The sequence below is a fragment of the Eschrichtius robustus genome, chromosome 10 (assembly GCF_028021215.1).
Source record: "Eschrichtius robustus isolate mEscRob2 chromosome 10, mEscRob2.pri, whole genome shotgun sequence".
Classification (NCBI taxonomy): Eukaryota; Metazoa; Chordata; class Mammalia; order Artiodactyla; family Eschrichtiidae; genus Eschrichtius; species Eschrichtius robustus.
The window spans coordinates 21446773-21470811 of record NC_090833.1 but is presented as its reverse complement, the minus strand read 5'-3'; the positions used below and the strand labels follow the sequence as shown (position 1 = coordinate 21470811).

General features: G+C 39.3%; 1 protein-coding gene across 2 annotated transcripts in view; it reads left to right on the top strand.

Moving 5' to 3' along the window:
* The first annotated feature begins 7577 nt into the window (after positions 1 to 7577).
* The window catches only part of KIAA1958 (KIAA1958 ortholog), a 162612-nt gene continuing 146150 nt past the window's right edge, over positions 7578 to 24039 (top strand). For both annotated transcript variants that reach the window (XM_068552600.1, XM_068552601.1), the window contains exon 1: positions 7578 to 7653. The gene's annotated coding sequence lies outside the window, so the exon portion shown is untranslated. The remainder of the gene's footprint in view (positions 7654 to 24039) is intronic.

Genomic DNA, 24039 nt, shown 5'->3' with positions numbered 1-24039 from the left:
TTTGGATTTTAGTCATTCTAAGAGGTGTGTGGTAGTATCTCATTGTTGCTTTAATTTGCCATTCCCTCGTGACATATGATGTTGAACATCTTTTCATATGCTTGCTTTCCTCTATATCTTCTTTGGTGAGATGTCTGTTGAGGTCTTTGGCCCATTTTTAAATCAGGTTATTTGTTTTCTTATTGTTGCATTTTAAGAGTTCTTTGTATATTTTGGATAACAATCCTTTATCAGATGTGTACACAGCCAAAAATAAAAATAGATAAATAAATAAATAAATAAATAAAGTCATTGCCATACCCAAGGTCATCTAGGTTTTCTCCTATGATATTTTCTAGGGAGTTTTAGTTTTGCATTTGACATTTAGATCTGTAATCCATTTTTTTTAAAATTAATTAATTAATTAATTAATTTTTGGCTGTGTTGGGTCTTCGTTTCTGTGTGAGGGCTTTCTCCAGTTGTGGCAAGCGGGGGCCACTCTTCATCGCGGTGCACGGGCCTCTCACTATCGCAGCCTCTATTGTTGTGGAGCACAGGCTCCAGACGCGCAGGCTCAGTAATTGGGGCTCACGGGCGTAGTTGCTCTGCGGCATGTGGGATCCTCCCAGACCAGGGCTCGAACCCGTGTCCCCTGCACTGGCAGGCAGACTCTCAACCACTGCGCCACCAGGGAAGCCCCCTGTAATCCATTTTGAGTAATTTTTGTGAAAGGTGTAAAGCCTTTGTTTATTTTTATTTATTTATTATTTTGCATGTGTATATCCAGTTGTTCCAGCACCATTTGTTGAAAAGACTATCTTTGCTCCTTTGTCAAAGGTCAGTTGACTATATTCACGTGGGTATATTTCTAGGCTCTCTATTCTCCTACATTGATCTATTTATCCTTTCACCAATACCACGCTACGTGGTTACTTTAGCTTTATAGTAAGTCTTGAAGTCAGGTAATGTCAATCTTAACTTTGATCTTCAATATTGAGTTGGCTATTCTGGTTCTTTTGCCTCTCCATATAACTTTAGAATAAGTTTGTTCATATTCACAAAATAAATTGCTGGGATTTTGATTGGCTTTGAGTTGAATCTATATATCAACTTGGGATAAACTGATGTTTTGACAGTATTGAGTCTTCCTATCCATGAACATGACATATCTCTTCATTTATTGTTATTCTTTGATATCTTTCATCACAGTTTGGTAGGTTTTCTTATATAGATCTTGCGCATAGTTTGTTAGATTTGTATCTGAATATTTAAATTTTTTGAGTGCTAATATAAATGGTAATGTGTTTTACATTTCAAATTTCACTTCATTACTGGTATATAGGAATGTGATTGACTTTTGTATATTAACCTTGTATTCTACAACCCTTCTATAATAATTTACTAGTTCCCAGAGGTTTCTTTGGTAATTTTTACAGCTTTTCTATATAGACAATTATGTCATCTGTGAACAGAGAGTTTTATTTCTTCCTTCCCAACCTGTATACGTTTTATTTCCTTTTATGTTACTGCATTAGCTAGCACTTCCAGCATGATGTTGAAAAGCAGTAGTGAGAGGGGACATCCTTGCCTTATTCATGATCTTAATGGGAAAGCTTCTAGTATCTCACCATTAAGTGTGATGTTAGTTGTAGGTTTTTTGTAGATATTCTTTATCAAATTGAGGAAGTTCCCCTCTATTCCTAGCTTACTGAAATATTTTATTATGAGTGGGTGTTGGACTTTGTCAAATGCTTTTTCTGCATCTATTTTTATGATCGTGTGATTTTTCTCTTTCAGCCTGTTGATGTGGTAGATTACATTAATGGATTTTTGAATGTTGAACCATCCTTGCAAACCTAGGATAAATCCCACTTGGTTGTTTTTATGGCCTATATGTTCTTATGCCCACAAATTTCATATATTGAAATCCTAACCCCCAAGATGATGGTATTAGAAGGTGGAGCCTTTGGGAGGTGATTAGGTCATGAGGGTGGGGCCCTCATGATTGGGATTAATGCCCTTATAAAAGAGACCTCAGAGAGAGTTAGCTGGTCCCTTTCACCAAGTGAGGGCATGGCAAAAAGGTGCCACCAGTGAATCAGAACTCAGGCCCTCACCATACACCAGATCTGCCTGTGCCTTGGTCTTGGACTTCCCAGCCTCCAGAACTGTGCAAAATAACTTTCTGTTGTTTTTAAACCACCTAGTCTCTGGTATTTTGTTATAGCAGGCTGAACAGGCTAAGACAACTGTGGTATGTAAGTCTTTTTATATGTTGTTGGATTCAATTTGCTAATATTTTGTTGAGGATTTTTGCATCTAAGTTCATGAGAGATGTTGGTTTGTAGTTTTCTTTTCTTATAATGTCTTTGTCTGGTTTTGGTACTAGGGTAATGCTGGTTTCACAGGGTGAATTAGGAATATTTTCTGTTTCTGTCTTCTGAAGGGGACTGTAGAGAACTGGTATAATTTTCTTCCTTAAATGTTTGTTAGAATTCATCAGTGAACCCATCTTGACCTGGTGCTTTCTGTTTTGGGAAGTTATTAATTACCATTTGCTTTATTCCATCTGTTCTGTATATCTTTGTTCTTCTTTTCTGGTCTTCTTCCATTTCTTTCTGTCTTCCTTGAAAGAATCTCACAAAATATTTCCATTTCCCATTCCCATCCTTTGTACTACTTTGTCATACATTTTATTTCCACATATGTTTTAAACTCTACAGTATATTTAATATTTTTGTTAACAGTGAATTATCTTTTTAAAGATTAAAAAATGAGAAAAAAAGTCTTTAAATTTACCTATATGTTTACTTTTTGCACTGTCAACCTATCCATCACCAACTATCCAAACACATGAACATATCCAAAAGTTTCCTCCTGCCCCTTCGTAGCCATTTATGCCCATCCTCAATCCCATTTCCAGCAAGTACTGATCTGCTTTCTATAACTACAGATTAGTTTGCATTTTCCTGGAATTTACATTAATGGAGCCATACAGTATATATTTTCTGTTTGGCTTCTTTCAATCTGCATAATTACTTTGAAATTTGTTCTTGTCATTACATATATCAATAGTTCATTCCTTTTTATTACTGCTGAGTAGTTTGCCATTATATGAATACACCACAGTTTGTTTATCCATTCATCTGTTGATAGACATTGGGGTAGTTTCCAGCTTTTGGCTATTACAAATAAAGCTGCTGTGAACATTCATGTACCAAGTCCCTGTATTCTCTTGGGTATGAAATTACTGGATCATATGGTGTGCATATATTTAACTTTTTAAGAAATTGCCAAACTTTTTTCCAAAGTGGTTATACTATTTTACATTTCACTAACAATGTATAGGATTTCGTTTCTTCACATTTTCATCAACACCTGATATGTACAGCCTTTTAAATTTTAGCCATTCTAATAAGTATGTAGTAGTATCTCATTGTATTTTAACTTCCATATCCCTGATGAGGATGAGCATCTTTACATGTGCTTATTTGACATGTGTATATCTTCTTGATGAAGTGTCTGCTCAAATCTTTGCCCACATTTGTTCCATTGTTTGTTTTATTATTGAATTTTGGGAGCTCTTTATATATTCAGGTTACAAGTAATTTTTCAGATATTTGCAAATATTTTCTCCTTTTCAATAGACTGTCTTTTTATTCTCTTACCAGTGATACAGGAATAAGAAAATTTTTTTAAATAGATGAGGTTCAGGCTTCCCTGGTGGTGCAGTGGCTAGGAATCCACCAGCCATTGCAGGGGACACGGGTTCGAGCCCTGGTCTGAGAAGATCCCACATGCTGCGGAGCAACTAAGCCCATGCGCCACAACTACTGAGCCTGAGCTCTAGAGCCTGTGAGCCACAACTACTGAGCCCACGTGCCACAGCTACTGAAGCCTGCACACTTAGAGCCCATGCTCTGCAACAAGAAGCCACCGCAGTGAGAAGCCCATGCACTGCAACGAAGAGTAGCCCCCATTCGCCACAACTAGAGAAAGCCCACACAGCAACAAAGACAAAACACAGCCAAAAATAAAATAAATAAATAAATTTAAAAAAAAATAATGAGGTTCAACTTATCAATCTTTTTCTTTACTGGATCATGCTTTCAGTATAATGAAGAAATCTTTGCTTAACTGAAAACTTCTGGAAGTTTTACAGTTTTAAGCTTTGCATTTAGGTGTATTTAGCATTTCAAGTTAATTTTTGTACATGTGCAATGTGTGGATCAAATTTCATATTTCTGACTAGGGATATCCAATTGTTCCAGCATCATTTGTTGAAAATCAGCAGATTAAAATAAAAATAGAACTTTAGAAATGAAAAATATAATACATTAAAAAACTTTTCCATAATACAAGTTGAGCTTTCCATTACTGTGAGGTTAATGAAAAATATTGTTTAGTCACGAAAAGCACAAAAGCAATGTTAGTGCAACTTAAAAGTATACACAATTGACCATATATTTATCTGAGAAAGTACCAAGTGATTACAAGGCAGTCACATCCTAGCCAGTCTCTACTACTGAAAGTCTAAGAACTTTAATTCTATATAATTCTTTCCAGCACCATGCGACAGCCAAAGATTTCTTAGATTTTTTTTTTTTTTTTTCTGTTAACAACTGCTTTCTGCTTGATTTCCTGGCTTCTTGCCCCTTGCATGAACAGGCTAGGAATCAGCAAATGCTTTGAGGGAAAATATGTAGAATGACTGACTCCTTTACTGTGATTGCCTTTATTCTGGGATCTTAGCATCTCAAGCCCTAGCTACCCTGATAGACTTGACCTCCAAAATTTGTACCTCCAGCCCAATCAGACTATTGAAAGCTCTAGGATGCCTCTCTCAGATTTCTATACTCCTAGACACAAATCAACAATGCCCTGAGGAGGAAACATGGCTTAGGATGGAGAATTCACTTCATCGTGTTTCCCTTCTTGCTGGGCTCTTGGGAATCTCACGCCTTGGCTGCCTGGCTTGCTGTATAATAGGTTTAAACAGCCTTTTATTTTATTTTTTTAAAATGCAGCTTTTTATAGCTTTTAGTGGGAGAGTTAGTTTGTTCAACAAGGTACCTCATCATAGCTGGAAGCCTGCATCATTTAAAAAACTCATCAAGATAGAAATATGCTTTAAACAAATGGGACTGCATTTAAAAAGTTAATTGTGGTAAAAAAACAAATAATACAAAATTTATCCTTTTAACCATTTTCAAGTGTACAGGTCAGTGGTTTATCCTCACATTATTGTGTATCAGATCTCTAGAACTTTTTCATCTTGCAAAACTAAAACTCTATACTCATGGAACAACAGCTCTCCATAATCCCCTCCTCATTCCCTGGCAACCACCATAATACCCTCTGTTTCCATGATTTTGGCAACTCTAGGTACCTTATATAAGTGATTTTGACAACTCTAGGTACCTAATATACAGTATTTGTTGTTTTGCGGCTGGTTTATTTCACTTGGTGTAATGTCCTCAAGGTTCATCTATGTTGTAGCATGTGACAGGATTGCCTTTTTAAGGCTGAATAATACTCTACTGTACGTATATGCCACATTTTGTTTATCCATTCATCCATCCTTGGACATTTTGGTTGCTTCCATCTCTGGGCTATTGTGAATAATGGTGCAGTGAACACGGGTTGCAAATGTCTCTTTTAAGTTCTTGCTTCAAATTCTTTTGGATATATACCTAGAGGTGGGATTTCTGGATCACATAGTAATTCCATTTTTAGTTTTTTGAGGACCCTCCATAGTGTTTTCCATAGTGGCTGCACCATTTTACATTTCTACCAGCAATGCACGGGATTTCAATTTTCCCACAGGATTATGTACTTGAAACATGCGGCGATTAACTGTTTTTTCTTTTTTCTAATAAATTTATTTTATTTATTTATTTTTGGCTGCATTGTGTCTTTGTTGCTGCGCATGGGCTTTCTCTAGTTGTGGCGAGCGGGGGCTACTCTTCGTTGCAGTCCACGGGCTGCTCACTGCGGTGGCTTCTCTTGTTGTGGAGCACAGGCTGTAGGTGTGCAGGCTTCAGTAGTTGTGGCACGTAGGCTCTAGACCACAGGCTCAGTAGTTGTGGCGGATGGGCTTAGTTGCGGTGGATGGTCTTAGTTGCTCTGTGGCATGTGGGATCTTCCCGGCCCAGGGATCGAACTCGTGTCCCCTGCATTGGCAGGCAGATTCTTAACCACTGCACCACCAGGAAAGTCCCTGTTTTTTTCTTTTTTTGGACACTTTATCAAAAATGTTCACAGATTTTTAAATTCAGCCTTGACCAGGAGGAGTGTTGATAGACAAAGGTGTTAGGAATCCTTTCTCCTTTGTTCAGAAGTTAGTCTCTTTTTCTGCTCAGTCATACTCTTCTCTCCCCTCACTTACCCCAGGGTAGGAGGGATTGAGGTTTCCCTGTCACAGCTGGGGTGAGGCCAAGATGTCAGCACTACATATGGCTAATCAGATATGCTTTAAATGATAGTTATTGCCATTATTATTATTTTGGAGATGCTTAGGGCTGTAAATAGAAAGGAGCACAGAGACAGACTGCCTGGGACGAATCTGGGTTCCTCCTGCTACTATGTGATCTTGGGCAGCTTTCTTACTGTCTCTGTGCCTCAGTTTCCTCATGTGCAAAACAGCAATGCTAACAAGACCCACTTCATAGAGTTCTTAGCATTAAGCAAATTAATATTCGCTAAGCACTTAGTGTAAGTACTATGAAAGTGTTTGGTGGATAAAATAAAGGTGGAGGGCGCCTGGTCCAGCCTTACCTCCCTTGTGCCGAGCTGTGCAGGTGGTGTTACTATATGCTTCCCGGTCTTAGTGTGTTTTAGGTGTTATTCAGCAGCCCGGCTCCCTCCACGGGATGGGTGCGTGTGGTTGTAGCTGTATTAGAAACTTCCACCGGGCAGCGGTGACTGTGGGTTGTACGTCTGTCGATCGGAGGTGTTCTTGCACATGCCTGGATGTAGAGGTGACTCCACTCAGCGCGTTAAAACAGGTATCACACGCCTGACAATCCCAGGGTCTTGCAAGGAGGTCTGACGCTGGCGTTTAGGTGGAGCTGTACGGAGTTGCGAAGGGCAGCGGGGGCCGCGGGCCTGGCGCGTGTGGCAGGAGGGGGTGTTGCCCACTTGAGAACGCAGAGGGGATCGTGGCTCCCACGCCTGTCGGGCTGCGGAGACCGAGCTCCTGGTCGCGTGTCTGTAACAGGAGGGTCGGTCCACACCTCCTCCGGACAGCCTCCGCCGCTAGCTCGGTGCGCGTCGTGGGAGGTGCCGTTACACACTTCCTGTGGGTCTCCCGGACCACAGCGCGTTTCCGGTGCCGGCTGGAGGCCGGGGTCCGAGCCCCCGCCCCGCTCGCCGGCCCCGCCCCGCCCGCGCCCCGCCCCCCGCCTGCCCGCCGCACTCGGAGTCGGGCGAGCGGAGCCCGAGGCGCACGGAGTGGCGCGCGCCGGTCGGCGGAGCCAGGCTGGCGCCCCCGCCCCCAGCCCCTCAGTCCGTCGCCCGTCCGGCGCCTTCCCGTTCTACTTACCTTCGCTCCCCGGCCCTGTGGCCGCGCTCCCTCCCTCCCCTCCATCCCGCCCCCTCCAGCCCTTACTGCCGGGCTCCTACAGGCCCCCTCGCTGCCCGCGTTCCTATGGACAGACGCACAGACACCTGCAGGTGGGTGAGAGCCCGCGCGCGGGGCGGGGACGAGCGCGCCGACGCTGCGCCCGGGGCCGGGAGCCCCTTTGTGTGGGGGGCGGTCGCACTGGCGTCCGCGCCGCTTTCCTCCCACTCGGCGGCCTAGCAGTGACCCGGCTGAACCCTCCTTTTGTTCCTCTGGGCTTGCGAGGGGGTGGGGCGCGAGGAGGCCGAGAGTCAGGGCTGAGAGCCGGGCGGCCGGACGTCGCCGGCGACGGCCTCGGGGGCGTGAGGGGGTAGAAACCCCCGGCGGCCGAGCGAGCGGCGGTCGCGGCTCTGGGCTGTCTCTCTGGGGCCGGCCCGCCGCCCAGCGTCTCCTGTCGCCGCCGCGGCAGCGGGCGCTCTGCGTGGGTCTGGCTCGCCCGCTCCCTCTCTGGGATTTGTTGGAGGTGGGAAGGAGGGCGGGAAAGGGGAAAGAAAAGATGTGCTCTCTTAGTTTTCAAGTCTTGAGGAGGTTATGGAGAGAGAGGGAGAGAGGTGTTTCGGGGCTTTGCCAGACTTGTTTCCCTCCCGCGAGGCACGCCAAGGTGCGTTTGGGGCGTGTGTAAAGGAGCGTGCATCCCTTGGGTCCCTTATTTATTGTTTCTGACGGAGGAGGGCTTTCTCCGAAGGGCTCTTCCGCCCCCCCCCCACCCCGTCTGAGGCTGCGCACAGTGATTTGTGTTTGTTATCAAATACATCGAGAAATAGATTTCCCTCGCTAGGAGAAGGTTGGGCTGACCAAAATCAAAGAGTGTTTTTTAGTATTCTGATGGCTTTCTTTTTCTTTCTTTCTTTCCTTCTTTCTTTCTTTCTTTTTTTCTTTCAGATAGGGACTTAAAGGCAAGAAATAAAAGATGAATATGGCTGTGATTGTTACATATATGTATAACTTTTGGAGGTAAAGTTTTGTTATTTCCCAGACTCCTTAGGTTTAACATGACAGAATCTTCTACCTATTAAATAAACAGTTCACAAGCAAGTCACTTCCACAGTGGAGGTTAGACTGGAGTGTGATAAACAATTCTCTAACTTTCTGTCCAGGCTAAAACCTTTATTTTTGCTGGTTTAAGATATGAGATCTTTCACGACATATGGGGAGAACATGAACGTTAGAACTGATCATTTCTCCCTGTGATTGTGCTTTCCCTATTTTATTATATGTATTTATGTATTCTCTGTTTATAACCCAACAACTGGGTTGTATATGGTGGATATAACTTTTGAAAAGTACTGTAAGTGATATTTCTGATGTGTATTATTTATCTAAGTTTTTTATGAACAATTGCTATGTATTTGTAGATACTCAGATAATAAATGAAGTTGCATAAGCACCCAGAAAATTAATTTTCCAGATTCAGTTTTTTTAATGGGATTTTTTTTTTTTCTTCATTTATTTTTGGCTGCATTGGGTCTTCGTTGCGCGGGCTTTCTCTACTTGCGGGGGGCGGCTACTCTTCGTTGTGGTGGGCGAGCTTCTCATTGCAGTGGCTTCTCGTTGCGGAGCTTGGGCTCTAGGCGCGTGGGCTTCAGTAGTTGTGGCACGCGGGCTCTAGAGCACAGGTTCAGTAGTTGTGGGGCACGGGCTTCGTTGCTTTGTGGCATGTGGGATCTTCCCGGACCAGGGCTTGAACCCGTGTCCCCTGCATTGGCAGGCGGATTCTTAACCATTGCACCACCAGGGAAGCCCTTCCAGATTCAGATTTTTAACGCAGTTGTGGATTTATATCTTTGCATTCACCTCTATCTACTGCTCATTTCTGGAGACTTTTTTTTTTTTTGCCTATTGTTTGAGAATCCGTATTGACAAACTTAAATCTGATGGTTACCAAGGAGATCAAAAAAGAAAACACAGTTTTGGGGACACGCAGTTATATGTACAGCTCTATGTAGGAAATGTAGTCTTTCTTAAAAAATAAAAGTATTATCATCCAAACATGAAGGAAAATTATTATGGTGGAAAAAATATTTGCTATTTAAATTTTTGTCAAGTAACATGTAGAAATTTGTCAGAAAACAATATACGATTTAATATAGTGTTAACTAGGTAAACTGATTTTTGTCATTATAAAGAGGAGACAGTTTAGTATGCCTAAAATAGTGGTCTTTTTCTAGGAGAAAAATGTATCCTAGATTCTTGTCCTAGTTTTACATTAACAGATTAATATTATTTCATGCCTTATTTTGTAAATGCCTGGAGTGTACATTTTTGTACACTTTACTTAAAACTTAGAAGAGGCTACATCTACACAAAAGACCCCGAATAGCCAAAGCAATCTTGAGAACAAAAAATGGGGCTGGGGCAATCAGGCTTCCTGACTTCAGACTATATTACAAAGCTTCAGTAATCAAGACAGTTTGGTACTGGCACAAAAACAGAAATATAGATCAATGGAACAGGATAGAAAGCCCAGAGATAAACCCACACACATATGGTCACCTTATCTTTGATAAAGGAAGCAAGAATATACAGTGGAGAAAAGACAGCCTCTTCAATAAGTGGTGCTGGGAAAATTGGACAGGTACATGTAAAAGTATGAAATTAGAACACTCCCTGACACCATGCACAAAAATAAACTCAAAATGGATTAAAGACCTAAGTGTAAGGGCAGACACTATCAAACTCTTAGAGGAAAACATAGGCAGAACACTGTATGACATACAGCACAGCAAGATTCTTTTTGACCCAGCTCCCAGAGAAATGGAAATAAGAACACAAATAAACAAATGGGACCTAATGAAACTTAAAAGCTTTTGCACAGCAAAGGAAACCATAAACAAGACCAAAAGACAACCCTCAGAATGGGAGAAAATATTTGCAAATGAAGCAACTGACAAAGGATTAATCTCCAAGATTTACAAGCAGCTCATGCAGCTCAATAACAAAAAAACGAACAACCCAATCCAAAAATGGGCAGAAGACCTAAATAGACATTTCTCCAAAGAAGATATACAGATGGCCTACAGACACATGAAAGAATGCTCAACATCATTAATCATTAGAGAAATGCAAATCAAAACTACAATGAGATATCATCTCACACCGATCAGAATGGCCATCATCAAAAAATCTAGAAACAATAAATGCTGGAGAGGGTGTGGAGGAAAGGGAACACTCTTGCACTGTTGGTGGGAATGTAAATTGATACAGCCACTATGGAGAACAGTATGGAGGTTCCTGAAAAAACTACAAATAGAACTACCATACGACCCAGCAATCCCACTACTGGGCATATACCCTGAGAAAACCATAGTTCAAAAAGAGTCATGTACCAAAATGTTCATTGCAGCTCTATTTACAATAGCCAGGACATGGAAGCAACCTAAATGTCCATCGACAGATGAATGGATAAAGAAGATGTGGCACATATATACAATGGAATATTACTCAGCCATAAAAAGAAATGAAATGGAGGTATTTGTAATGAGGTGGATGGAGTTAGAGTCTGTCATACAGAGTGAAGTAAGTCAGAAAGAGAAAAACAAATACAGTATGCTAACACATATATACGGAATCTAAGGGAAAAAAAAATGGCCATGAAGAACCTAGTGGCAAGACGGGAATAAAGACACAGACCTACTAGAGAATGGACTTGAGGATATGGGGAGGGGGTGGGGTGAGATGTGACAGGGTAAGAGAGTGTCATGGACATATATACACTACCAAATGTAAAATAGATAACTAGTGGGAAGCAGCCGCATAGCACAGGGAGATCAGCTCGGTGCTTTGTGACCACCTAGAGGGATGGGAGGGGGAAGGTGGGAGGGAGGGAGATGCAAGAGGGAAGAGAAATGGGAACATATTGTATATGTATAACTGATTCACTTTGTTATAAAGCAGAAGCTAACACACCATTGTAAGGCAATTATACTTCAATAAAGATGTTTAACAAAAAAAAAAAAAAAAAAAGAGGCTACATCTAACAAAGGTCATGCCAGCCTCTTTGATTAGTTCCTGTTTTGACTTCTGTTCTCGATTAGATAAATGAATTTAAACTCTGCACAGAGCTCAGTGTCAGGCGCTGGTGGGCCCTTGGGCAAGATACCTCTTCCTTTTCTAATAAGGATGGCCCAAAGAGGCTAAGTGTTGAAATTTGTTCAGACTTTATCAGGAATGGTGGAATAGAGTTCTAAAACACTTCCAGAGTTTCAGCTCTTTAGATACAGACTCTTCATCAGCTCTTCCCAGTATGAAAACAGATAAGCTAACAAATTGAATTGCATGTTTATGTATTTGTTTACATGGCTGTCAGTTGTAGCATTAAGGTTTAACGGAGTCACTGTGTAAACTAAACATTAAGAGTGTGGCCTGCATTGAGAATTGCTTGGCAAAGTTGTAGCTGTGTCTGACAGTTTTCTGGGATGGGCATGGTGTGTTTACTTAGGCTGGCTAAAAGATAACACCTGGTATTTTTGTTTTGTTTGTTGACTGTGATATGTAGATATTAATTTTTTTGTTTTGTGTTTTGTTTTTCTATAATTAACGGTACTATTTTAGTTAATCAGAAGCATTCCAGAGACTCCTTCATATTTTCATTTGATTTTTCGTCTGGTATGTTGGTGCTTAGGAAGGCATGTAAATTATTTTTCACATCTCATGGTTGAAATTTTTTTCTGCTGCTTTTGATACTATGACAAATGCTTCCAGAAATTTTGAATTTGCGTAAAGCTGGGTTTTAAATGCATCAATAGCTGAGCAGTAGAATCTGATATTTACCAGTTTTTGTTTTTTGTTTTAACAACACTAAGCTTTCCACGGTTAAATTTGATAGGCTTTAAAATCCATAGACTTTTCTAGTCTTTTCCTGTTTGTTAGTTATTAGTGTGGTACCATTAAAAGACACTTAAAATGTTCACTTTATGTTTGGAACCCTCAAATGACTAGTATTATCATTAGTAATAACCAGGGGGAAAGCTGAAAAGTTAACAGTTTTATTCTTTATAAAAGATCTGTGCCTTTCAAGTTCTTTTTCCTGAAGTTTTTTGTAGCTTGGGAAAGTAGGCCTGACTGTGAGAGGTGCGGACAGTGACCTCTCATTCCAGCCTTTATCGTCCTGCGTTGTTTAAGAGCAGTACATACACTTGCTGCTTGCCGAAAATGCAGAATTCATTCTTGGACTAATATTCTGCTACCAGATGTATGAGGCTGGCTCTGAAGAAGCTTTTTCTCTTAAATACTGTCAAAAATAGAGAAGCTGAAGATTGGAGAGAAGCCATTTATTTTGAACAGTTTATTTTTTGACAGTTTGTGTTTGTAAAGAAACCTGCTCATAATATTTAGTGAAGAGACCTACATAGTTGCCTGAAGAAACCCCGCAGGTTTCTTTTTTGCCTTGAAAAAAGTTTCCATAGAGCTTAACTCTTCCATGGTACTTCTTGACTTTGCTTCTGATTAGTTGATATATGGACTTTATTTACCAGCATGATTGGAGAATTCTTTTGCTATACTGAAATTGCACTCTGCCTGTGCTCTCTTCTGTTTCCTAGGTAACAAATGCACTGCACAGATTCCATAATGAGGACTGTGGTTGGCTAGTTACAGTGTAAATTCTGTTGTTTGGTAAAGCTTAGTCTCAAATTCAAATAAAGGTCAAGAAACCAAAAGTACTGAAAATGCAAATTTTTGCATTTTATTTTGTATGCAGTGTCAACAAACTGTAATACCCTTTTCTGGAGAAAGGCAAATTATGCAGCAGTATTCATGTTTGTTTTGCAAAGTCTCACACTTAAACCGTTGGAGAGCTTTTTGAGTATTGCATATTGGTAAAACCGGTGTCTCTAGTGACAAAGAAGATGTATTTCAGAAACACTTTATCACACTTAAAGTAATATAGAAAACAAAGGGGTGTGGTCTAGGACATCAGTAATTGGACCTTTTGTACTGAAAGAAAAGTAGCATCAAAAGATGTCTCAAAAGATAAATTGTGCAACTTTATGTGAAATGTAAGTTTAAAAAACTTGAAGAAGACATTAAATTATTTAAGAAACTTTTTAAAACATTGAAAGTCTTACCACAAAATGGTGCATTTTTCTTCCAGCTTTTTTCCCCCTCTGATCTGCCTGAATGTTGACCGGCCTGGCACGAGGGAGCAGGTCTTCAAGTTGGAGAATTGCTTTCCCCTCCACCTTACTTCCTCTTGGGCCTCTGTAGCTCTGGATGCAGGGCAAGAAGTAGTGCAACTGCTAGTAATTATTACCTGTTTGTTAAAAAACAAAAAACACAAAAATAACTTTCAAAGAATTCCATGAATACCCATTGCAAATATCTTTTCATTTGATGCCTGAAAACTTTTTTTTATTTGTTAATTATCAAGGATTCCATTAGCTGAAATTTTTTTAAAAAATTCTTTTGAGTTCTAGAGAATTATCCAAAGTTGCCTCCATTACTCTCCCTTCCTTGGCTGAATTGTTTTTGGGTTATTTTATTTACTTTTTTAGTTCATAAAAATGTCAGGAATAGGATATATCTTGGTTGGATTTCTCTCTTCTTGATTTTTCTCAAAACTGACACTACTTTAACCTCTTTCGTCCTTTTCTACTTGCCAATATTGTGTCCCTTCACTTTTCCCTTGTCAATATCTTCCCTGTTTTCCCTTGTAAATACTTACTGTTTAAAAAATTTTATTGTTGCGTATAAGCCATAATCAGCACATAGCAAAAGCTCTACTTTTCTGTTACAAGGCTTCATACTTACTGGAATATTATCAATATCTGTGGACTCTTACCCAACTAGGACTACTTTCTCTCTCTAGCCTGTATTCATTTTCAAGGGCTGCTGAAACAAAGTACGACAGACTGGGTGGCTTCTACAACAAAAATTTATTTAATTTTTACAGTTCTGGAAGCTATCAGATGTTGGCAGGGTTGGATTCTTCTAAGGCCTCTCTCCTTGGCTTGTAGATGGTTGTTTTCCTTAGGTATCTTCACATGGTCCTTCCTATGTGCCCCTCTGTGACCTAATCTCCTCTCTTCCTGTAAGGACATCAGTCCATATCCTTAGGATTCACCCAAATGACCTCATTTACCTTAATTACCTCTTTAAAGGCCCAGTCTCCAAATACAGTCTCATTCTGAAGTACTGGGGGTTAGGACTTCAGTGTATGAATTTGGAGGGAACACAATTCAGCTGATAATACAGCCTATTCCTCCACCATTGTCTTTCATACATACATACATACATACATACTTCACGCCATATGTGTAATTTTATAGTGGTTTTCATCTTTTATACCTTTTTTATTATTCTCTTGGCATTTTTTCACTTGAGTGCAAGGTCCAGTAGGCAGCAGTATGATCAACTTCGTATGCCATTAAAAATAATTAAAGTGGGGAGTTAAAGGCTTTATTTTGTTTTTATTCACTCTTCATATTCATTATTTTTAAATACTTTATTTTGAATAGTTTAAAGTAGAAAATTCTTAATCATTGGTTTCAAATGCAGGAGAATCTCAATGTAGCCAAATTTAGTGAAACTGCTGATGCTGTTTTCTTGTGAATTCTAAGGACATGTTTCTTTTGGTGCTCTTTTTCAGATATTGGCCTTGCTCCTTGCACGGTAAATTACACGCCATTCTGATCAGTTCACACCTTCCTTGGCTGATGTCTCTTGAATCTGATATCCACTCAGGGCCTCTCTGCTGAAATCCAGATGTATACAACAAGCAACTGGACACAGTCATTTGATATGCCACAAACACTTCACATTCAGCATGCCCAAAACTTGATTTATCTTTCTCTTCACATCTGTGTCTTTTCTTGTGTTCCCTAGCTTAGTGAGTGGTACTATCTCCATCCATTTTCCCAGTCCAGAAATTTAGGAGTTATCTGTGACGCCTCCCTTATTTTCAGTCCTGTCTTCCATACATAATCAAGTGCCTAGACCAGTCAGTTCCTGCTCCCCAAGATTTCTCAGTTCTGTCTGTTCACCCCATACAAGTCACAAACTACTCTGTCACCTTTGCCCATCATTGGTTTTAGTTCTACAGTTGAATATATTCAGTTTACAACATAAGTCCTTGTGCTAAGCCTTCTATAATCATCATTTGATAGTCTGAAGCTCAATGAATCCTCATAAATAGCTTGTGTGAGAAATATCTTCTGTCTTTCATATTTAAAACTGTTCATCTGTGGCTTTTAAACTTGAAGGGCAGTTTGGCTGAATATAATTACTTAGCCTGCATTTTCTTCCCTCAAATACCTTTTTTTTTTCTTTTAATGTTTGCATCTCTCTTTTTTTAAAAGTAATTTTATTTATTTATTTATTTATTTATTTATTTATATATGGCTGCGCTGCATTCGGGATCTTAGTTCCCAGACCAGGGATCAAACCTGCGCACCCTGCAGTGGAAGCGCAGAGTCTTAACCACTGGACCACTGGAGAATTCCCCTTTCCTCAAGTATCTTAAATATGTTATTCTGTTTTAAGATTTGACAAACCTTTTCTTTAAAAGGCCAAATAGTAATTATTTTAGGCTTTGTGGGCCATAGGTCACTGTCACAATTATTTAACTGTGCCATGTCAGTGCAAAAGCAGCCATAGAGAATATATAAATGAACAAGCATGACTGTGTTCCAGTAAAACTTTATTTACAGAACTGGACAGTGGGCTAGGTTTGGTACATAAACCATAGTTTGCTGAGTCCTACTATATTGTATTCTGATAAAAAGTGTTGTTAGAGTCTAATACCAATATGATTTTCTTTCTTTTTTAAGTGTCTTTATCTTTTTTCCTAGATGCCCAAAGGACATTCCCCCCCCTTTTTTTTTTTAATTTTTTTTAATTTTGGCTGTGCTGGGTCTTTGTTGTAGCGCATGGGCTCTTCGTTGCAGCGTGCGGGGCTTCTCTAGTTGTGGTGCGTGGGCTTACTTGCAGTATGTGGGATCTTATTTCCCTGATCAGGGATCGAACCCAGGCCCCCTGCATTGGGAGCACGGAGTCTTAACCACTGGACCACCCACCAGGGAAGTCTCCCTTCATCTTTAAAGGCAAGTAATTTTACTAGAATACGTCTTAAGTGTTGGCTGTTCTCTGTTAATTTTTCCAGATACACAATGGATGTTTTATTATGTTGGCTCAAATGTTTTTAAAAAATATTTTTATCAGTTATATTATTCTTTTCCATTATTTTTATTTTCTTCCTTGAGGTCTTCTGTTACATATATGTTGAATCTTCTTTGCTTATCTTTTATGTCTATACTTTATTCAAATTCTTTTTATTTTTTATATTTGCTGTATTTTCTTCTTTTTCTCTTTTAGTCTCTTTAATGTACTTTCCATGGTGTCTATCTATTAAGCCTAGTGTTCCTTCTAGTTTTGTCTTCCTTTCGAATTTTTTTTTTCCTTTCGTATTCCATACTGAACTCTGTCATTTCTCTTTTTAAATGGTCTTGTTATTTGGCCATTGTCATTTTTTTTTAGCTTTTCTATTTCTGATGTATGCTTTCTTTAATAGCATCCTATCATTTCCTTAACTTCTTTCAATTCATATTGAAATATTATGTTACAGTTTTCATCTGCTTTATGGCCATATTTTTGTGATGTTCCTTCATTGACTACTGGTACGTAATTTGGTTCTTTTTCATCTTTTTCTCACAGTACTTTTCATAGGGTTATATTGTATTCTTTTCTCTTGTTCATGTATAAATTAGAGGGATTTACCTGTACTTCAGGAGGTTTCTGTGATGGGGGTGGAAGTGGACCAAGGTAGTTTTCTTAGTTTCAAGGTTTGAAATTTTCTCCTTGGTTTCTTATGTGAAGTATTTAAAAATATGGCCATTCAAAATCAAAGTGAGATACCAATACTTACTCACTAGAATGGCTAAATGACATAAATGAAAAATACCAAGTGTTGGTGAGAATGTAGAGTAATTGGAATTCTCATGCACTGCTGTTGGAAGTGTAAATTGGTGTAGAAATATAAATGGATACAAGCAATTTGGAAGGTTGTTTGGCAGTATCTACTAAAGCTGTGCATATGCATATCCTATAGCTCAGTAATTCCACTTGAAGATAATTGCTTACCAAATAAATGTACAAGAATGTTCATAGTACTGTTTGTAATGGCCCCAAACTGAAGTGTGCCCAAATGACCATCAGTATAATATGTGGTAGGGTGTTACATTGATGACCCCAAATAAATCACATCTCCTGGTGTCTACAACCTTGTGTTGTCTCTTTCCACAGTGAGTCTAATTTTGGCCACATAACTTACTTTGGCCAATGGGCATTAGCAAGCTTGATCCGTTGAGGGATCAGTGACTAGAAAGGAGAAAAGTGGAGGCTTCTGGAGTGCGGGTAATATTCTGTTTCTTGATTTGGTTGCTGGTTACATAAATGTCTTCTGTTTGTGAAATGGTGAAATATGAGCAGCTTGTTCACTTATTATTTCTGCCCTTTTCTAATCGTATATTATATTTCAACATACAGGAATAAATATGTTCTCTTTATCTAGTCTCTGCTGTGATATTCTCTGAGATTGGCCTCCTTTTGGTATCTTTATCCTTTATCCTTAGTGATGCCTCTTTGTTTGATTTAGATTTTAATCCCAGCAGTTTTCTTTTTTTAAATTTTTTTCTTTTTTTGGCTGCGTTGGGTCTTCATTGCTGCGCAAAGGCTTTCTCTAGTTGTGCTGCTCAGGCTTCTCCTTGTGGTGGCTTCTCGTTGCGGAGCACGGGCTCTAGGTGCACGGGCTCAGTAGTTGTGGCACACGGGCACACAGTTGCTCTGTGGCATGTGGGATCTTCCTGGATCAGGGATGGAACCCGTGTCCCCTGCAGTGGCAGGCAGATTCTTAACCATTGCACCACCAGGGAAGTCCCCTTTTTTAAAATTTTTATTATTTTAATTAAAAAAATTTTTCTGGCCGCGCTGCACAGCTTGTGGGATCTTAGTTCCCCGACCAGGGATCCAGCCCAGGCCCACGGCAGTGAAAGTGCCAAGTCTTAACCACTGGATCACCAGGGAAGTCCCCCAACAGTTTTCTTTCTAAGGCCTCTTAGTAGGTCCCCATGGTCTTGTAGTCTTCTCTAGAAGCCTGAGAAGCTTTACTCTTCTCTCATCCAGTTTCACTTAAATGGGATCCTTTCTTTTTGAGGGTAATTGTTGGTAATTTCTTGTTCCAGTTTATATAATTATCAGAACTTCTCTTTTTTTCTCTCCTCACCTGCCCAGTTTTTGATCCTGTGAGTCCTGTTTATGTGAGTGTTTTAGCTTCTGCCTGCTCATCTCGGGTTCATGGGGCTACTTCATCACCTAATTCTGTTGATCTTACCTTTTGTTATCCTAGTTATTTTATCTGCCCCCACCCCTGCCATCCCATATACTTGTAGATTCACTTGCAATTGTAAGAAATAATAGATTCTTTGCATACTTTGCTGTTTCCCCTGATGGTTAACATTTTGTAAAACTATACTTATAATATCACAACTAGGCTGTTGACTGTTATGGGCTGAATTGCATTCCCCCTGGTTCATATGTTGAATCCTTGATCCCCCAGTGCTTCAGAATGTGACCGTATTTGGAGCTAGGGCATTTAACGAGGTGCTTAAGTTAAAACGAGGCTGTTGGGGTGGCCATGATCCATTCTGACAAGTGTCCTTGTAAGAGGAAATTTGGACACAAAAAGAGACACCAGGGATGTGTGTACAGAGGAGAGACCATGTGAGGACACAGTGTGAAGGTGGCTATCTGGAAGCCAAGGAGAGAGGCATCAGAAGAAACCGGATTTGCCAACACCTTCATCTTGGATTTCTAGCCTTCAGAACTGAGAAAATTAATTTCTGTTGTTTAAGTCACCTAGTCTGTGGTATTTATTTTGTTATGGTAGCCCTAGCAAATGAATACATTGGCATCTGTACAATTGTCCACTTTTATTCAGATTTCCAATTTTACTTTTACTCATATGTGTGTGTATTAGGTTCAGTACAGTTTTATCATCTGTGTATATACTTGTTTCTACCAGCCCCTCCATTCTCCCACCCTGCCACCCCTTCCCTAACCCCTGACAACCATTACGAGGTCTTCCATTTCTGGAACTTTGTCATTTAAAAAAATGTTATATAAATGGAATCATACAGTATGTAACCTTTTGGGATTGGCTTTTTCCACTAAGCATAATTCCCTGGAGATACATCCAGGTTGTTGCTTGTATCAGTAGTTTGTTCCTTTTTATTCCTGTGTAGTAGTACATGGATTTATCATACTTTATTTAAGCATTCATCTGCTGAAGGACATCTAGGTTGATTCCATTTCTTGGCCTTTACAAATAAAGATGTTATGAACATAACTTTTAATTTTTTCTGGGAAACATACCCAGGAATGTAATTGCTATATCATATGGTAATTACACGTTTAATTTTTTAAGTAACTGCCAAACTTTTCCAGAGTGACTGTGCCATTTTATATTCCCACCAGCAATATATAAGTGATCTAGTTTCTCCACATCCTTGTTAGCATTTGACATTGTCCCTGTTTCTTTTTTTTTTTTTAAACTGGCTGCAGCTGTGGGTTGGCTGCTGCTTTTTTTTTTTTTTTTTTTAATTTATTTATTTTTGGCTGCTTTGGTTCTTCGTTGCTGCGCGCGGGCTTTCTCTAGTTGCGGTGAGTGGGGGCTACTCTTAGTTGCGGTGCGCGGGCTTCTCACTGCGGTGACTTCTCTTGTTGCAGAGCACAGGCTCTAGGCGCGCAGGCTTCAGTAGTTGCAGCATGTGGGCTCAGTAGTTGTGGCTCGCGGGCTCTAGAGTGCAGGCTCAGCTGTTGTCGTGCACGGGCTGAGTTGCTCTGCGGCACATGGGATCTTCCCGGACCAGGGCTCGAACCCATGTCCCCTGCATTGGCAGGTGGATTCTTAACCACTGCGCCACCCAGGAAGCCCGTCACTGTTTCTTATTTTAGCCACTCTGATGTGTGTTTAGTAATATTGTGGTTTTGGCTAATGGCTAATGTTATACATCTTTTCATGTGCTTATTTGCCATCTGTATATCCTTTTCAGTGAAATGTCTGTTTATGTCTTTTGTCCATTTTCTAATTGAATTTTTTTGTTGGCTTGTTTTACTGTTTTCACAGTTCTTTATTCTAGGTACTAGTTGTTTGTCAGATATTTGGTTTGTAAATGCTTTCTTCTAGTCTATAGATGTCTTTTAATCCTCTTCACATGTGCTTTCACAGAGCAAAAATTTTTCATTTTAATTTTACCAATTTTTTCCTATTATGGATCTTGCTTTTGGTTTCAAGTCTAGGAACTCTTTGCCTAGCCCCAGATCCCAGCGATTTCCTTGTATGTTGTTTTATACCAGTTTTTGTTTAGTTTAGTTTATTGTTTTACAGTTAAGTCTCTGATCCAATTTGTGTTAGTTTTTATTTAAGATATGAGGTTTAGGTTGAGGTTCATTTTTGCCTGTGGATGTCCAGTTACTCCAGCGCCATTTGTTGAAAAGGCTATCCTTCCTCCATTGAATTTCTTTTGCACCTTTGTAAAAAGTTAGTTGAGCATATGTGTGAGTCTATTTCTTGGTCTGCTCCATCTGTTTTTATGAATAGATACGAGGAGAGTCCAGAACTAAGCTTCTGATTCTATCCTGCTTGCTTAGAAGTCCTTATTTATTCCTAGAATGATTTTTTGTTATTATGTTGGAAACTATTTTTTTCCTATTGATCAAGGGGGACAGATATCTGTGTAGGTTAAAAAAAAAAACTAAGGTATGCAGTAATTTGATTAATAGCTTTTGTAGTTTATCTGCTTTATAATATAGTGATAAGCCCATATATATTTGTTGCAGAGAGTTTAATTCTTTTATGATTTACTCAGGTTGTTAACATTCATGACAATTACAATTCAGTAATATTCTTCATTTATCTGGCATCTTGAGAAAACAAGAAACTCTACATTAATGAATTTCTCTATAACTAAAGTTTAACTCCTGGACGAAACTTAAGATTTTAATCATTTTTAGAGAAAATATATCCCAAATGTAGTTTAAGTAAAGGTAGCATTTCAGTTGCTTTTGGAAATTTGCCAAAGGAGTCCTTTTCTGGCATCTGGATGAATCCAAGCAGATATAGAAACATTTTCAAGATTTTTTTCACTCCCCCCAAAATTCTCTTAACTTTTTTTTAAAGAAGTTTAAAAAACTTTTTTTTAGTTTTGCAATTTTAGACTGGTTTTGCACAACTAATGCAAGGAAGGATTCATCTACCCAACTAACATATTCATCAGATTCACTGATTTACCCAAACCCTGTTTAAAACAGCCTTTGACCAAACAACTAGACTAACAGAGAACTTCAGACCCCAGGGAATATCAATTGAAGTGAGGCCTCCTGAAGGTTCTCATCTCAGCACCAAGACCCAGCTCTATCCAACTGCCTGCAAACTCCAGTGCTGGACGTCTCAGGCCAAACAAGCAGTAAGACAGGAATATGGCACCACCCATCAAAAAAAAAAAAACAAAAAAACAAAAAAAAAATATGTTACAGACGCAGCAGCAATGTAAAAACGCACCAGACCAAACAAAAGAAGAGGAAATAAGCAGTCTACCTGAAAAAGAATTCAGAGTATTGATAGTAAAGATGATCCAAAATCTTGGAAATACAATGGAGAAAATACAAGAAACGTTTAACAAGGACCGAGAAGAACTAAAGAGCAAACAAACAATGATGAACAACACAATAAATGAAGTTAAAAATTCTCTAGAAGGAATCAATAGAATAACTGGGGCAGAAGAACAGGTAAGTGAACTGGAAGATAAAATAGTGGAAATAACTGCCTCAGAGCAGAATAAAAAAGAATGAAAAGAATTGAGGACAGTCTCAGAGACCTCTGGGACAACATTAAATGCACCAACGTTCGAATTATAGAGATCCCAGAAGAAAAAAAGAAAAAGAAAGGGTGTGGGAAAATATTTGAAGAGATTATAGTTGAAAACTTCCCTAACGTGGGAAAGGAAATAGTCAAGTCCAGGAAGCGCAGAGAGTCCCATACAGGATAAATCCAAGGATAAACACGCCAAGACGCATATTAATCAAACTATCAGAAATTAAATACAAAGAAAAATTATTAAAAGCAGCAAGGTAAAAGCAACAAATAACATACAAGGGCATACCCATAAGGTTAACAGCTGATCGTTCAGCAGAAACTCTGCAAGCCAGAAGGGAGTGGCAGGACATATTTAAAGTGATGAAGGGAAAATCCTACAACCAAGATTACTCTACCCAGCAAGGATCTCATTCAGATTTGACGGAGAAGTTAAAACCTTTACAGACAAGCAAAAGTTAAGAGAATTCAGAACCACCAAACTAGCTTTACAGCAAATGCTAAAGAAACTTCTCTAGGCAGGAAACACAAGCAAAGGAAAATACCTACAATAACAAACCCCAAGCAATTAATAAAATGGTAATAGGAACATACATATTGATAATTACCTTAAATGTAAATGGATTAAATGCTGCAACCAAAAGACACAGACTGGGTAAATGGATACAAAACAAGACCTGTATATATGCTGTCTACAAGAGAGCCACTTCAGACCTAGGGACACATACAGACTGAAAGTGAAGGGATGGAAAAAGGTATTCCATGCAAATGGAAATCAAAAGAAAGCTGGAGTAGCAATTCTCATATGAGACAAAACAGACTTTAAAATAAAGACTATTACAAGAGACAGAGAAGGACACTACATATTGATGAAGGGATCAATCCAAGAAGAAGATACAACAATTGTAAATATTTATGAACCTAACATCGGAGCTCCTCAATACATAAGGCAAATGCTAACAGCCGTAAAAGGGGAAATTGACAGTAACACAATAATAGTAGGGGACGTTAACACTCCACTTTCACCAATGGACAGGTCACCCAAAATGAAAGTAAATAAGGAAACACAAGCTTTAAATAACACATTGAACAAGGTGGACTTAATATTTATAGGACATTCCATCCAAAACCAAGAGAATACACTTTCTTCTCAAGTGCTCATGGAACATTCTCCAGGATAGATCATATCTTGGGTCACAAATCAAGCCTCAGTAAATTTAAGAAAATTGAAATCGTATCAAGTATCTTTTCCGACCACACCACTATGAGACTAGGTATCAAGTACAGGAAAAAAAACTGTAAAAAATACAAACACATGGAGGCTAAACACTGTGTTACTCAGTAACCAAGAGATCACTGAAGAAATCAAAGAGGAAACCAAAAAATACCTAGAAACAAATGACAAACACGACGAGCCAAAACCAAATGGAGACAGCAAAAGCAGTTTTAAGAGAGAAGTTTACAGCAATACAATCCTACCTCAGGAAACCAGAAACATCTCAAACAACCTAACCTTACACCTAAAGCAATTAGAGAAAGAACAAAAAACCCCCACAGTTAGCAGACGGAGGGAAAT